A 17,500-nucleotide genomic window follows, 5' to 3' on the forward strand; every position below is an offset into this window, starting at 1 on the left:
CCCCGGCAAGATGCTTCTTTGATTATGGAACCTGCGGATGTCTCTACCTTGGATGGGTCTGGAGCCACTGCACCGGCTTCTGAGGGTGTATTCCGACCTTCCGATGTTCGAATTAAACTGACTACTTCGAGTCAGACTAAAATAACAGAGTTTCTCATGCCCAAAGTTCACACTACGCCTAGAAAACCGCCGACCAAAGCGCATGCTCAAACTCCCACGCCACAGAAACAAATGCTTAGAATGGCTGAAGACCTTATAACTCTAATTAGAGGAAGCCAGTCTTCCCCATTTAAAAGACAAAGAATTGATTTCCCTTCTGATTCAACAGACCATGAGTCCGATGACTGATTCCTCTGATTACCAGGACATACCTTTATCTACGTATGAGGATTCAGATGCAGAGGATTCCATTCCCTCTGCTTCCCCTCCAGAGGACTTTTCTTTTGGTGAAACCTTGCATACCTTAAGAGAGCATTTCCACTGGGAATGCCAGGACTTACCCACAGTCCAAAAAGAGACTCAGAGAATTTTTAGACTTGCCTCAGCACAGGCCTCTAGCTATACCCCCTGTCCTGGATATTGTAGCTGTTTTCATGGAATCCATTCTTACTCCTGATACTTTATCACCAGCTCCTAGATTGTCTGACAGGTACTACAGGGTACCCGACTCTCACAAATTTCTCTTTAAGAACCACTGCGGATCCAGACACCATTTCCCAGGGACCTCAAGATATTAAGGCTACTACAGCCAAAAATCCTACCCCTTTGGACAAGGATTCGATGGCTTTGGACAGATGGGGCAAGAATGTATATACCTCTGCAACTCTTGCCATCAGGGCTTTAAATTGCCAGTTTCACATGTTGAAGTACCAGCAGCATATTGTGGAACTAATTAAACAAAAAATGTTGTTGCTTCCAGATTTTGCAGAAAATAAGGATTTACAAGAGTTAATACATTCTGCAAACCAAGTCAGTAAACATACTTTGCAGTGTGGTTTTGATGCCTTAGAAGCATCTTGCAGGGCTGCTGTCACTGGGTCTGTACTGAGAATGCATGCCTGGCCGAAGGAACAAATCGTGCCAGACCATGTCAAAGCAAAATTACTAGATGCTCCATTAAACCAGGAACGTTTGTTTTGCTCAAAAGCAGAAGAGGTTCTTAAAAAGATGGAGGAAAAAGCTAAATCTATGCAAACTGTTAAAGATTGCTTACAAGTACAGCCACCTTGATTCAGTAAGCGTTGGCCTTCAAAAAAACTGGTCTTTTCCAGTCTCTACCAGGTGGTCTCAGCCCAAACCCAGGAGCAACAGACCAAGGCTACAGTCTCAGGGTACACAGAGATCTAAACAATGGAGTGCTCCCTCCTGAAAAACAGGGAGTGGTAAGCCACCCCCTTATGGAAAAAATTCACTATGACTTGTCTATCATCCTTCCCAGCCATGCACAAGTACTTACACCCCTAGGAGGAAAACTCACCCTGCATGCAAAAAACTGGATGTCCATTACCCAGGATCGATGGGTCCTAAACATTGTATCCCAGGGATACAGATTCTACTTCCAATCACTGCCAACCCCAAGCGAGTTGCCAGACCTTCCTCCAAACTAGTGGGCAGAGGCTCAAAAGCAAGTACTTTCTCTTCTCAGTATCAGGGCTATTCAACCTGTTCCAGCAGACCAAAGAAGACAGGGTTTCTACTCCAGACTGTTCCAGGTGCCCAGAAAAGAGGGCTCTTGGCACCCTATCCTGGACCTGTCCATTCTCAACACCTTCCTGGTGGTCCCAGAATTCAGAAAGCTTGCACTACAACAACTGCTTCCTATGCTAGCCAAGGACTCCTGGCTAGTCACCCTAGACCTAAAAGAAGCTTATCTGCACATCCCCATAAGGGAATCTTGCAGAAAATATCTGTTTCGGGGCAGGCTGTATGCACCATCAGTTCTCTGAACTTCCCTTTGGCTTATCTGTTGCTCCCAGGGTATTCACAAAGTGCCTGGCTCCAGCCATTGCATACTGCAGGCAGAGAACAATTCAAATTTATATATACTTGGACGATTGCCTGATTCAGGCGGACAGTCAGGATTTGCTACTTCAGCACCTGGCATTTATAGAGAGACTTCTAATGTCTCTGGGGGTATATCATCAACGAAAATAAATCACATCTAATGCCCAGCCAAAAGGTTGTATTCCTGGGAAGCAAGCTTGAACACAACTTCCCAGATGGCATTCCTTACTCCAGAAAAGCAGGTTTGTTTGACAAACTACTTCAAACTAATGGCCACCAGAACCCAGCTATCTGCAAGAAAAATACTGTAAGCCATAGGGTTGAAGGCCTCATGCTTTCTACTAATTGTATATGCAAGACTTCATATAATGAAGCTTCAGTGGTACTTAAAAAGTTTCTGTTGCTAGCATTCTCAGGACCTAGAAACAATTATTCCTATCATTCATTGTCTAAGGGCAGAGTTCCTTTGGTGGGCAGAGGCTTGCAACCACAAGGGACTCCCTTTCACTCAACCCCTCCCCGCCCAAACCCTGACAACAGACGCGTCAGACTATGCATGGGGGGCTCACATGGCTGGCAAATGCATTCAAGGCATATGGAGCCCAGGACAAATTCACCTACATATCAATCAAAAAGAAATGTTAGCTGTACAGAATGCTCTGGCAGCCTTCAAATACCTCATTTCTTCCAGGACAACTCTTGATAAAGACAGACAACACCACAGTTATGTGGTACATAAACAAGCAGGGGGGGACCTCATTCCTACCCACTATGCAGGTTAGCCATGGCCCTGTGGAACACAGCCTTGAACAACCAAGTGCACCTGCAAGCTCAATTCCTGCCAGGCAAACAAAATTCACTGGCTGACGACTTAAGCAGAAATATACTGGACCCACACTAGTGGAAACTGGAACCCATCTTATTCAGACTTCTTACCCATAGGTGGGGGACACCAGAGGTGGACCTCTTTGCCTACCCCTCAAACCATCAGTTGAGCAAATTTTGCACCAGAAATCCCCACAGCCAGGCATGGAAAGTGGATGGCCCTATCCTTTACATGGGAAAACCTCTCAATTTATGCCTTTCCCCCTCCTCTCAAAAGTACTACTCAAGATCAAACAGGACAAACAAAGGACAATCCTTATTGCACCGGACTGGCCCTGCCAGCACTGGTACCCACTTCTATGCAATCTGGCAGCATTTCCAGCCCCTTCTAGGTCTTCTCAAGCCAAACCCAGACACAGCAGAAACCCCATGTTTCAGTCCCAGGGGAAGCAGTGGGGGGCCTCCACTTCCAAATCTGGGAGTAATAAGACATCCCCCTATGGCGAACTGTCTCAATGACTTCCTTTTAAAATTTCCAAGCACTTATCAACTGACTGCCCCTTTGGGGGAAAAGATTGCTCTTCATGCATAGAACTGGGAGCTCATTACCCAGGACAAATGGGTTTTAAATATATTGTAAAAATAAAAAAGCGGTCAAAAATCACACAAACGCTGGAAGATAAACTGTTTATAAAACACGGCAAAGCTTTCAGGTCAAAAACCCTTCTTCAGTGCATACATTTCAATGTTAAAAACACAATGAATATATAGTGTGGGTCTATGTCACATGACTTGCAGCCAAACAGTCATATGACCATTACATTCAAAAATTATAAAAACTTTTAAAATATACATTTCATTTTAATTTACTTTGCTGTGAGAATTTTAACACAGGTTTCAATGTTACAACATCATTAATTCCTGGAGTTTTATCTGCCTGTAATCTAGTTATCCACTCATACTCCTTTAACTCCAACTTATTGTTCATGTCTCCACCTCTCTCTGTTTTTTCAACTACATGTATAACTCGGAACACAAATCTGTGTTCTGCCCCATGTTCTGCTATATGCTTATATAGGGAATTTGTTCTTACTGCCCCATTAATCTCAGACTTGCACTATTCAGTTTCGACAATAGTTTTATATAGAATGACATGGAGCACGTATTTATATATTACTGCAGTACAGGTTGCTTTAGTATTAAATGGTAAGTCTCTTTGTTAAAGGATGTTTGAACAGATGGCTAGTTCCTTCATAAATATCTCACACATGGCTGTAGCATTTAAACGCCCTCACTTAGTTTCATTATTAGGTATATACCCATGTCAGAATTTTCCTTCTTCCTAAAGCAGAAATATGCCATCTAATATTTTTATCACATGTTATTAGCCAGTTCTTCTATTATTCTTTGTATTAAATGATAGAATTAAAGTAACAAAATAACTTATTACCCATTCTCACTTCATTATTTGTACTGTATAGTTTTGTAGTGGGTCTCTGGTGTCTGCTTTCCCTTACCAATCTACACTATAACCACTAGAAAGCAATTCTTGTATTGTGGTTTCGAGTTGTATTTTAAACATTATTTCATTAGTATTTAATTTACTAACTCTACTCAATTGCGATCCTATTATACTCCTAAATATATGGGGAATATTTGAATGAAAGCACGAACTTTTTAAAATTTAAGATGCAGTCTGCTAGAGATAAAATAGTATTTCTGGATGTGATGCTAGAAAAAACCTTGAATTCTTTTGAAACAAGTATACATCACAAAGAAGTACACTCAGGACGGTATCTGAATTCTGCCAGTATGCATGCCCCCCATATATTTAGGAGTATAATAGGATCGCAATTGAGTAGAGTTAGTAAATTAAATACTAATGAAATAATGTTTAAAATACAACTCGAAACCACAATACAAGAATTGCTTTCTAGTGGTTATAGTAATAGATTGGTCTTGGAACATAAGGGAAAGACCATAGCCCAGAGACCCACTACATTAAAACCTATATACACAGGAGGTACTACAAGTAATGAAGTGAGAGAATGTGGTAATAAGGTGAGATTTGTTACTTCTTTTAATTCTAATACGTATTTAATACAAAGAATAATAGAGAAGAACTGGCTTGTACTTATGGCATGTGATGAAGTAAGAAAAATATTAGATGTGAAACCATATTTCTGCTTCAGAAACATGAGAACAATTAAACAACGGTTATGTTACAAAGAATTTAATAGATTTATACCTAATAATGAAACTAAATTAGGGACGTTTAAATGCTACAACTGTACATGTTGTGGAGATATTTATGAAGGAACTAGCCATCTGTTCAAACATCCTTTAACAAAGAGACTTTACCATTTTAATACTAAAGCAACCTGTAATACTACTGCAGTAGTATATATGGCCACGTGCTCCATGTGTTCATCATTCTATATAGGTAAAACTATTAGAAAACTGAAGAACCGAATATCTTCCAGCGTTTTAAATATATTGTCCCAGGGATACAGATTTCACTTCCACATGTTGCCAACACCAAAAGGGTGGCCAGACCTTCCCTCAATTCAGTGGGCAGAGGCCCAAAAACAAGTACTTTTTCTCTTAAGCATGGGGGGCTATTCAGTTGGTACCAGATGAGGAAAAGGGACAAGGTTTCTACTCAAGACTTTTCCTGGTACCCAGAAAAGACAATTCATGGTGTCCTATCCTGGACCTTTCTACCCTAAACACCTTTTTGGAGATTCCAAAATTCATGATGATGATTCTTCACCAGTTGCTTCCTATGCTAGGCAAAGATGCCTGGTTGGCAACTCTAGATTTAAAAGAAGCATACCTGCACATCCCAATCAGGGAATCTTGCAGAAGATACCTTAGCTTCAAAGCAGCTACACACACTATCAGTTCTCTGCACTGCCCTTTGGCTTATCTACTGTGCGCAGGGCATTCACAAAGTGCCTAGCTCCAGTTATTGCATTTTGCAGGCAAAAAATATTCAAATATACCCATACCTGGACGATTGTCTAATTCAGGCAGAAAGCCAGGATATACTTTTGAATCATCTGGCCTTTGTACAAGGGGTTCTAACCTGTCTGGGGTACACCATAAACAAAAATAAATCTCACCTGGTACCCTGTCAAACAAATTATATTCCTGGAAGCAAGCTTGAATACAACTTCCCAGATGGCTTACCTCACGCCAGAGAAACAAATTCATTTGACAACCTTCATCAGACAAGTGGCCACAAAAACCCTGCTATGTCTGCAAGACAAATACTGCAAGCCTTGGGGTTCATGGCCTCCTGCATTCTTCTAATTCCATTTGCAAGAAACTACAGTGGTATCTAAAAAGCCTATGTTGTCAACATTCCCAGGATCTAGAAGCAATGATTCCTATCATACCTTGCCTACGCCTAGAGTTCCTTTGGTGGGCAGTGGCCTGCCACCAAAACAAGGGACTACCTTTCATACCACCCGCTGCCGCCCATATCCTAACAGACTCATCAGACTATGCATGGGGGGGGGGGGCTCACCTGCCAGGGAAGTGCATTCAGGGCAAATGGAACACAAGTCAAATGCACCTGCATATCAATCAAAAAGAAATGTTAACTGTACAGAATGCTCTGACAGCCTTCAAGGACCACATTCTTCCAGGACAACTAAGGGTAAAGACGGACAATACCACTGTTATCTGGTACATAAACAAGCGGGGTGGTACACTTTCTTACTCCCTCTGCAGACTAGCCATGGCATTGTGGGACACAGCCTTGAGCTACCAAGTGACCTACGAGCTCAATTCCTGCCAGGAAAATTAAATGCACTGGCAGATGGACTAAGCAGAAACCTCATCGACCCACACGAGTGGAAACTGGAACCAAGGATTTTCAACATGTTGACAAGCAAATGGGGGAGCCAGGATATACACCTATTTGCCTCGCCCCAGAACTACCAATTGGACAAATTTTGCACAAGGACTCCCCACAAACAAGCCTGGAAATGGATGCCCTGTCCTTCAGATGGAAAAACCTCTCAGCCTATGCCTTCCCCCTACTGCCTCTGCTCTCCAAAGTACTACTATAAATCAAACAGGACAAACCAAGGATGATTTTGATTGCTCCAGACTGGCCACGCCAACACTGGTACCCCCCCTCCTGCGCAGTGTGTCATGGTTACCCCCATTGCACCTGCCTCAGACTCCTTCCCTGTTGTCCCAGCAGGAGAACCAGATTCTGCACCCTCAGCTTCTAACACTGAACCTTGCAACCTGGCTAATTAACTAATCTCTCCTTTACCATCCCTCAATAAACCTGTGATGGATATCATTTTAGAGGCCAGGAGGCCTAGTACTAGAAAATCTGCTTCTAACCAATCTCAAGGGATGAGCACCGCAGCACCCAATTTACCTCAGATTTTGCAATACTTAACTGAGATGCTTCACAAGGGCCTGTCTTATTCCTCCATTAAAATCCATGCCTCAGCCATTTCAGCTCATTATAACACAGAAACCCCCCCTCTTCTCTCATCCACTGCTCAAGCAGTTCCTCAGAGGGGCCAAAAATTTGAGACCACCCAGGAGAGCTCCAACCCCAGCCTGGGACCTTAACTTTGTTTTGGAGAAACTCGTTCTACCTCCATTTGAGCCAATTGCTACTGCGGACTTAAAATTTCTTTCTTGGAAAACGGCTTTCCTTTTAGCAATCACTTCAGCTAGAGGGGTATCTGAATTACAGGCTCTTATGGCAGTGGAGCCTTTTATCATCTTTCATGCAGAGAGGGTGTCCCTCAGAACCAGTCCATCCTTCATGCCCAAGGTGGTATCCAGTGTGGATCTTAATCAGTCCATTCATTTGCCAACCTTCTTTCCCAATCCACAGAACAAAGGGGAATGGATACTGCATTCCTTAGATGTGCACAGACAACTTAGATTCTACTTGGACAGGACTAAACTTCAAAGGAAATCTTAACAACTGCTGGTGGCATTTGCTGCAGGTGCAGAGGGGAAGGCTGTTTCAAAGCAAACCATTTCTAAATGGATAGGCCATTGCATTCATTTCTGCTATAATAGCACCATGAAAAATCTATCCCCTAGGGATCAGACCTCACTCCACCAGGTCTGCATCTACCTCTACAGCCTTTCTCAGAGGTGTCCCTACCAGGGACATCTTAGAAGCTGCTACCTGGAGTTCTGTACATACTTTCAACAAGCATTATCATTTGCCAGTTTTCTCTAAATCCAGTGCTGGCTTTGCCACTGCAGTCTTGCAGGGCCTTACAGCTGGTCCTAATGCTATTTAAATTCCTCCTGCCAACCATAGCTTTGGGAATCTACCCAAATGTAATGACTGCAACAGTGAAAACATGATGATCATAGTACAGTTGTGTGCACTTACCATAAATGTAGATGTTCGAGTGTATTCACTGTTGCAGTCCTGATTACCCTCCCTCCAGCCCCCTAGCTTCTTTTGGTTATACCTCTGCTTTCCTTTACCATGCTTAAAAGCTTTTTGGTGTATTTGCTTTTTTGTTGGAGGTATCATTTTACTTTTATATTTAATTGCTTCCCATTAGGGGGGCACCTGACATCTGGGAAAAGAAAAACTGATGTAATGGCGTCTGCTGCATGTTTTATACCCCTGACAACCTGACGTCATGAAAGAAGGGACAGCAAACAATGCAGGATCCAAGACTTTGTTAATCAGGCCGACTGAGGGCTACCTGCAAGCAGATTGCCCAAATGTAATGACTGCAACAGTGAATAAACTTTAACATCTACATTTATGGTAAGTGTACACAACTGTACTTGCTGTACACACCTTCACCAAGCATTACCAATTACCTGTCTTTTTTTTAAATCCAGAGCTGGATTTGCCACAACAGTCTTACAAGGACTGCTAGCCAGCCCTACTATTACTTGACTGCCTCCACCCTTCCTCAGCTTTGAGAATCAACCCAAGTGTGATGACTGCAACAGTGAAACATGAAGAACATAGTACAGTTGTGTACACTTGCCATAAATGTAGATGTTCAAGTGTATTCACTGTTGCAGTCCTGGTTACCCTCCCTCCAGCCTCCTGACTTTTCTATGCTTTCTACCTATCCTCTTTTTGGCCATATCTTATGGCTATGGTATTTACTTTTTACTGGAGGTTTTTCACACCGTGTAATTGCTTCCTATTTTGGGGGCTCCTGACATCTGGGTCAAGAAAAACTGATGTAAATGCATCGGCTGCATGTTTTATACCCCTGAGGACCTGACGTCATGGAAGAGGTGACAGCATCCGATGCAGAAATCCCAAGACTCTGGTATTCGGGCTGACTGAGGGCTACCTGCAGGCAGATAACTCAAATGTGATGATTGCAACAGTGAATACACTCAACATCTACATTTATGGTAAGTGTTACACAACTGTGCTTTCTGAGGTCTCTTTGGAGCAGAGGTCTTCAGATCTGACTGCAGTTCGGGCTTCCTTGGATCCATCTGCGCTTTTGGATCTGAAGAATGCTGTCCAACAGGGGTCAGATCTGACATGTTCATCAGATCCAGTATTACTTTTAAGGATTCTCCTTCTGGATCCAAAGCACTCAGCTCCTAGGCATCGGAGCAGGTCTTCGGATTGGGGATATCATAGGACTGCTTTGGGGTCCAGGCAGACATCCCCTGGATAAGTCTGCCCAGTCTTTAGCTTCTTACGGGTCCTCCAGGAGCCTTTCGGCCTCAGATGTGGACAGGATAAGGGGGAGCTTTCTCAAGGCCCACATAGAGATGGGTCTCTTGGTATCTCAAGCCTGCTCTGCTCAGCCAGATCCCCAGCCCCAAGGTTGCCATCTCTTCGACTCTCTCTGTTTCGGAATTCCAGGACCCGGTTCACCCGAGGGAGGCATCAACAGATCTGGAATGCATGCTTTTCTAACTCCATCATGGTCCCTGATCAGCTCCATTCTGTTGCCATCGGAACTGAGCAGGTCTTGACTCAGAGAGGTCGGCGCTGGGTTTCTGGGAATGGGATCAGATTTGTGCTTTTCAGATCAGTCTCTTCCCTTGGGAGCCTCTGCCCTCAACAGCTCAGGCCCAGTACTGTCGGGAGGGCCAGGGCCCAGGGATGGCTCTGGTCTTTCATCCCTCGTGGTTTCGGCTCCCAGGGACAGGGAGGGAATTTCCTGGAGTCCGTTGGTCTTTTGGGTGATAGAGCAGACTTTCTCCAAATCTGGAGCAGCATCTTTCCCTCTACCGGGTACATCCCAGCCTTGTCACGCTTCTGAGCCCATCCATCCTGTCCAGGGTCAGTCCTTCCGAGGTAGCCTTCAGGTGGCGTTTAACCCCCAGTGAGTCTTCCTTAAGATCCACACAGAGGAGGAGGAAGAGAAAGTGCAAGAGGAGGCACTTGGACTCGCCCATGGAGATTTCTGTGAGGGAGATGGGTCTGCCTTGTCTCCACCTGATGATGTCTTCTTTGGAGTCATTTTGGAACTGTTGCAACACAAAGGCAGATGGTCATCCTAACCCCTATTTTCAGAGGAGTCTATGATCCTGAAGGCTTTTGTGACAGGCCCATCTACTTCCTGGGTGTCTCCCCCCCCCCCCCCCAGTGGATGAGCTCATCGACCTTATTTTGCACAGGGCATGGAAGGAACCTGACACTGTGGAACCAGTGCCCAAGAAGGCTGACAAGTTCATTAGGTCCCCTTCCAACAGGATGCATTGGAGCAAATGTATTCCAGTTGATGTGGCCACGTAGAAGTAGCTGGTTGAGCGGAGCACCACCATCCATCCCCCGAGCAGGGAGTCTCAGGTGATACACAGGAAGCAAATCTATGCCTCAACCACATTTGGCTTGAGAACTCTTAACTATTTGGCACAATTCACCCCCCCCCCCCTCCAAAGAGACCAGGTTACTGAACTAACCACATCTCTTTCGAAGTTTGTCTGCGGAGGACTTCAGAAGGGTCTCCCCCCAGCTCACCACTTTTTCTTCTCTTGCCAGTTCCTCGATGGGGTTAATCTCAAATGCTGCTGTGAAGGGTTCCTGTTGAGTGGCTGGCTGATGCAGGCATTGCCTTGAGGCATCATGCATAGGTGTGTTTGTGTAGGTTTGTGGAACCCTTCAAGGCATCTTTCACGAATGCCCCCTTTGATGGTTCATCCCTTTTTGGACCATTAGTCTAGGAGACTTTGACCTGAATTGAGCAAGAAGGAAAGATGTCGACAGTAGGGTTCAAATTCTCTACCCCCCCAGAGGTCTTTTTCCAAGAAACAGTGGGGAGGTAAGAAACTTTGGTTCCGAAAGTCGCAGGGTTCCTTCCAGACACCCCTGAGGATCCGTCTTCCAGAGGCAGGGGAAAAAGGGTTCAGTGGTAGGTGCCACCCCAGAGGCAGAGGGGTCTGCAGATCCAGGCTTCAGAGAACCTTTCTCTGAAAAGCCCTTTCAGTGCCCCTTAGGCATTGTCCAACTGTCCTGACCTTGAGATAGTTGGGGATTGGTTCTCGTTGCACCCAAACACCTGGATAGCCATAATGAACTATCGCTTGGTGCTCAATATCATATCCAGTGGTTATTATGTTCCCTTTTTCCAAACACCTCCATGTCCCCAAGAGAGTTCTTCCCAATGCGCCACCCAGTCAGGGAGAACTGTCCCAAAGAGAAGTTCTAAAACTTATAGAAAAAAGAGCCATCCAGGATGTCCCAACTGGACAAAGAGCATCACTTTGGTTCCAAAAAAAAGACTGGGGACTTGCATCCAATTTTGGACCTCAGCAAGTTGAATCTGTTTGGCAAAAAGTTGAAGTTCTGGATGGTCACTGTTCAGTCCATCCTACCGCTTTTGCACAAGGATGAGTGGATGTGCTCCATGGACCTTCAGGACATCTACTATCCCATCAAGATAGACAGGCATTCCAGGAGGCATCTTCACTTCCAACTGGGAACCAGTTATTTTCCATTCAGAGCCCTGCCCTTGGACTCAGCACAGCCCCCCCCAGGTATTTCCAAAATGCTTGGCAGTGGTCGCAGCCCACCTCAGACTGCAAAGGATTCCAGGTCTTTCTGTGCCATTGGCTCCTCATGGCTCCCACAAGGCATCAACTGACATTAGCGGTGCAGTACCTTTTGGAGACCTTCAACAAGTTAGGCATTACGGTCAATGTGGCCAAGTCAAAGCTGATGCCTGTGCAAAGTTTGGAACTTGTAGAAACCCAGCTCAACATAGTGACCGAAATTGCTGCTTTGCCCCTTCAGAATGTGAATTTGCTCAGGCAACAGGTCAAGGTGATTCTAGAGGTCCTATCGTCGCAGACGTATCTCATTCTCAAGGCTTTGAGGTCCATGTCTGCGACCATCCTCCTTGTACAGCTGGCAAGATATTATATGCAAGTACTCCAGTGGGCACTAGCAGTCCAATGGTCCATTCTCTATCATCCTATGTCTATGCCAATATTACCGACTCCCATTTGCAGGCGACAACTTCAGTGTTGGCTTCTTTCAGAGGATCTCTTCTGAGGCTGACCCTTTTCTCTTCCCCTTCCCACAGCCACAGTGACCACAGATGTTTCCCTGCTGGGGGGGGGGGGGCATTTTCAGGGCAGAACTGTCAAGGCATATGGCCTCTACAAGAGACCATATTGTACATAAACATTCTAGAGATGAGAGCAGACCTCCTGACATTGCAAGCCTTTCAGGATTGCCTTTCTCTGGGGATTATTGCAGTTCATACAACATGTCAGGAGTCTGGTACATCAATAAGCAAGGAGGAACACATGCTTATCTGCTGTGCAGAGAGGCCATGAGTGTATGGGAATGAGCAATTTCTTCTAGTCACTTTTTTTCTGCAATGCACTTACCTGTGGAGTCCGTCGTGCTGGCAGAGAGACTCCGCAGGTCCATCTTGAGCCCACATGGGTGGTCCCTCAAACCATCAGTGGCATCACAGATATTCGGCTATTGGGGCCAGGCTTATTGCCACCTGTTTGCTTCCCTAATGAACAGCAAATGGAGTAGGTACTTTGCCCTGATCATTCCAGTGGGAGAGCCCCCGAGGAACGCTCTCATCCACGATTGGCCTCCATGGCTCCTGTATGCATATCCACCAGTTCTGTTGATCCCCAAGTTACTTCAGAAAACCACAGAAGGAAGAGTCCCATGATCTTCATTGCCCCTTTCTGGCCTCGTCAGTTGTGGTTTCCCTTCCTGTCATCTCATGTGAAGTCTCCATCATGAATACTAGAATCCCACACATGATCTCGTATCTCATTCCTTGGAATTGCAAACACCAAACCTTTGATCCCTTTGTCTAACCGCATGGTTTCTTCACTTCCTATGATACTAAGACAGTCCAGGCTGGCTTCCCCTATAAACAGAAGTATTTGGCCTCTCAGTAGCCGTGAACTCAACTTTACAACAGTATGTGGAAACTTCCTTTTGGGCTGCTGAAAGAAGTCTTGATCCCTTCTCTACTCCTGTTTTGGATTTTCTGTTTTTATCATCGCTTTATCAAGAAGGTGCCAGTTTCTCTACCTTAAACTACAGTTGGCTGCCATTTCCAATTTTCATGTTGGTAAGGAGCCTACTTTTTCCTCAAGGCTATGCAAGGCCTTCATGAAAAGTGTTTTTCTCCTCAGGCCCCCTATCAAAGCCCCCCCCCCCCTTTGGGATTTGACTATAATGTTGCAGTCTCTCACTCAAAGCCCTTTCAAACTAGCTCATTCCTGTGATATTAAGTTCTTGTCCTGGAAGACCTTTATTGTGGCCATAACTTTGGCTAAGAGGATTTTGGAACTACAGTCTTTGTCATCTAAGCCACCATATGTTGTTTTTCCAAAGACAGGGTGGCCTTGAGAACTAATCCCTACTCCATGTCCAAGGAAGCCACTGAAAATAATATTAACCAGTATATTCTGTTAGCTGTCTTTTTTGAATCATTCCAACAAAGGCAAATACCTCCTCCATACTCCAGATATACAAAGACAGTTAAGGTTTTACTTGCACAGAGCTAAGCCTTTCAGGAAAGGTGATAGTTGTTTGTAGCCTTCTCTCTAAACAGACATGGTTGCAGTGTCTAAGGTAACTGTTTCCAAGTGGATTTCAAACTGTATTTCCACCATTTATTCTCTGAGTTTAGAGCTACCTCATCCGCCTAGGGCTCACTCTTTCAGGTAGGTTGCTACCTCGTCAGCCTTCTGGTGTCTATAGATGACATTTGCGCTGCAGCCACTTGGGTCGACTCCTCACACCTTCGTTTCTCATTATAAATTGGCTGTTGTCTCCAGAAGCAGAGCATCTTTTGGTTCCACTTTGCTCAGGCACATCCTTCCTTAGGGCCACCCAGGATACTCTTGTAGTTGGGTATTCTGACCCAGTCATGAGAAATAATGAAATGGATAACATCAGATCAGCAGTTGTTTACTTATCATAACTTAGCACCTGTGTTATCCTATTTTATTATTCCTCACTTCCTGCCCACCTTCCCCCATATGTATGTCTGCAAAAGTACCGCCTATGTTTACTCAAATATTGTACTCATTTTTCCTATGCAAAAACTGAACTTAAGCTGTCAGTACTATTTCTGTAAAACTTGATCTTATACAAGTCTACATCAGTTTCTGTGAATCACTCCACTTATTAATATTTGTGCCATTTGCAATAAAAAGTCTCAACTCATCTGTAGATCTGAGCCCACTGGTCCATCAGGTTGATTGGTCCTTGTAGAGGGCGAGACACTGTGTGCACCTATGCCAGGGTCTGAACCTGGGCGTAGACATCAAGCCTGCTGGGGAACTCTTTCCCTTACATGCAACCTTTAGTGTTTGTGTTCACGTGTGGGCTATGGTGGTGTTAATAACCAGGTGTGTGCTTTTTCCTTGCTGTCCTTTGACTGGGGGTGTAAAAGATGGCAGTGTTCCCTCACTTCTCAAGTTCCCTTGGGGAGTCTTGTCAATTTTGTAACATCCTTGTTATATACGAGGCATTTAATATCCTCAGATGTTCATCATATTGAAGGAAGGTAAGCAGCAAATACCAGTAAAAATAAGTTTTTAAAAGTCACTTTTTTCACAGAAAACCACAGTAAAAGCAATTTAAAACACTTTACCAGCCTCCAGAAATTAAAATAAACACAATTTCTTCACAGAAAAAAATGGTTTTCCGTTACAGTTGCTTAACACAACTTTTAAACTGGTAGGGGAAAAAGCACTGCTGTTTAAAAGTATGATACAGTCTCATGACAGTCCATTAAAACATAAAATTCCTAGCTTTAAAGTAGCTTTCCTGAAGATGAAAGTGATAAAACACAAACAATATTTAAAAAAAATGGAAGTTTTTTCCCCAAAAGGGAACTTATCTGCCTAGCAAAGGAACAGCACCAGCCGATCGTTGATCCTCAGAAGCCTTAGAGGAGCGTACTCTTCTGCAGCAGTAAAGCTCAATGGACTTGGTGGCCAGATTTGTTTTTAGTCTGTTCAGCTCGAGCTGTGTGACAGTTTGAGGGCATGGAAGGTGGCCTGAACCTTTGAAGCTGGCTGGCTGTTATGTCCTTGGAAGGATATAACCCCATATAGCTAAGACTACTGCAGCAGTGATCATTTGAACATCTCCTGTTATGTTGAATTTACCTACACAACTTTACTTTCCTCACGTCTCTCCATGACTTTCCTGTCCTTTGGGGAGTCCCAGCAATTCGTAGTTTCTGTGTGTTGCACTTCTACTGCTTCTTCTTAAGGTTAATCTTGGGTGGGGAGTCACTGGTCATCATGGTCTTCTCATCTTACTTGGAGACCAGTTTTGAGAATGTATTCTTAGAATACTGGAGAAACTCTGACTCTGCTACTGTGGCACTTGAGCAGCCCATTGTTACCTGACAAAAAGTCAAGAGCTTGGGACAAGACAGCAAGAAGGTGTAATCCTCTGTTGCACTGGATCTTAGGATTCTCAAATTTATCTCATCTTTCCAGTCCTTTTTGGTAGAATTAGTGCTAAGGAAGCTTGTACCCCTCCTAAATTCTGGGCTCAGAGAGGCCCTTTTCCAGACTATGTCTATAGCTGCTGGTCTGTTTGGGTTTTCAGGTAACCTCTTCACTTTGGAATCTTTTAAGATGTGTGATTATGACTTCAGGCTGTGGTGTTAATTTACATAATGGCATGGCTATCTTTCCCTGAGGAATGGCTTATGTTTTGCTTGGAGCATCCTTCCAGAAGGGGAATGTCCTTTGTCTAAGCCTTGCAAGCTTTATTCTTTGACCCCCTTGGTAACATGCCAGTCCCCTCCTTGTCAAGGTGCCATTCCTTCACCTTCTTTATTCCTAGTCTTCAAACTAGAAACTGTTCCAGGATCACTGTAGGTCATCATCAACCCCCTGTTCCCAGTTTCTACATGTGGTTAGGGTGTTATGTCATCTGACGCCTTGTCTCTCAATTCATTGCCACTCTGCTACCTTTTTCACCAGTAATGCCCGTCTCAGGTCTTCTCTCACACAGTCCATCAATTTGATGGACATTCTTGTTTTCTGTTGCCTTCTTTTGTTCCAAATCTTCTGTACCAGATTGACACGTTTTCCTGCAAATGAGCATAAACCACCATAATCCGTTTTGTCTTTAACTGCAATTGGAGCTGATTGAGCTTCTGCCCTTTTGTTATTTTTTATGTTTGCCCCACAGTTTGCATCCTGCCACCCATCTCAGGTACTCTATCACCATCATATCTAGCTTCCTCAGCTGCTTTGCCTTTAGTGTCCAGGTTTCTGTATGATATACGATACAGTAGTACTGGTCATACCACTTTTTTGTACACCTTATTTTTCAACAACTTTGGCATTCTTCTGTCATTCACTACACCTGAGACTCTAGGGTGGTTGGCTGTAGCCTCTCTTATTCTAACTTTGACCTCTTCATTCAGACTTCCCTTCTGCTCAACCACACCTCCCAGATACTTGCAGCTGTTAACCTGTTCCACTTCTGTCTCAGTTTTCATCTTCTGATTTCTCCCATTTGCTGTCATTACAACTGCCTTATCTGCTCTCAGTTTCATCCTATACCTTCAGCTTTTCATTTGCTGAAGTTCTTGTTTGAGTCCGATTGTAATGCCACATCATCTGCATACAGCAGTTTTGTTGATCTGTCCTTTCCAGCCTGTTTGCTAATGTAGTCCATCACCATTATGAGTAGCAGTGGTCTCAGAGCCCTGATGCACATTCACTGCCCCTAGAAATATCCTCTGTGAGTCGGAACACTGTTAGCACTTATATCATTGGGTCCTTGTACATGATCTACTCTAATTCTGTCATTGTTTTTTGGACTTGGAACCACTGCAGGACTGCCCAAATCAGCTTTCTTGGGACTGTGTGTTATGCTTTCTCCAAGTCTAGGAATGCCGAGTTGGTCTCCACTCATGTCTAGCTTTTTCTCAACTATCTGTTTCAGTGTAGGCATTGTCAGTTATGCTGCATCCTGATCAGAATCTGAACTGCTCCTCTTCCATTTTCTTTCTGCTGCATATTTGTCAATCTCCCTTTACAGAACTTTTATATAGTGAGACAAGAATTTGATACCCCTGTACTGCCATTTGTGAATGTCCACTTTCTTCTTGGACATGGGCATTACAGTGCTTATTTTCCAGTCATGTGTAGGTCTTAATCATTTTCTGTATACTGGCAAGACAGCCTGGTAGGTGTATTTCTATCAGTCTAC

The 17,500-nt window shown here is 44.2% G+C and overlaps 1 protein-coding gene across 1 annotated transcript in view; it reads left to right on the plus strand.

The window, feature by feature from the left end:
• Positions 1-17,500, plus strand: part of RYK (receptor like tyrosine kinase) — a 1,434,429-nt gene that overhangs the window by 1,042,061 nt on the left and 374,868 nt on the right. The window lies entirely within an intron of this gene.

The sequence above is a fragment of the Protopterus annectens genome, chromosome 4.part1 (assembly GCF_019279795.1).
Source record: "Protopterus annectens isolate FY-2018-M chromosome 4.part1, PAN1.0, whole genome shotgun sequence".
Classification (NCBI taxonomy): Eukaryota; Metazoa; Chordata; order Ceratodontiformes; family Protopteridae; genus Protopterus; species Protopterus annectens.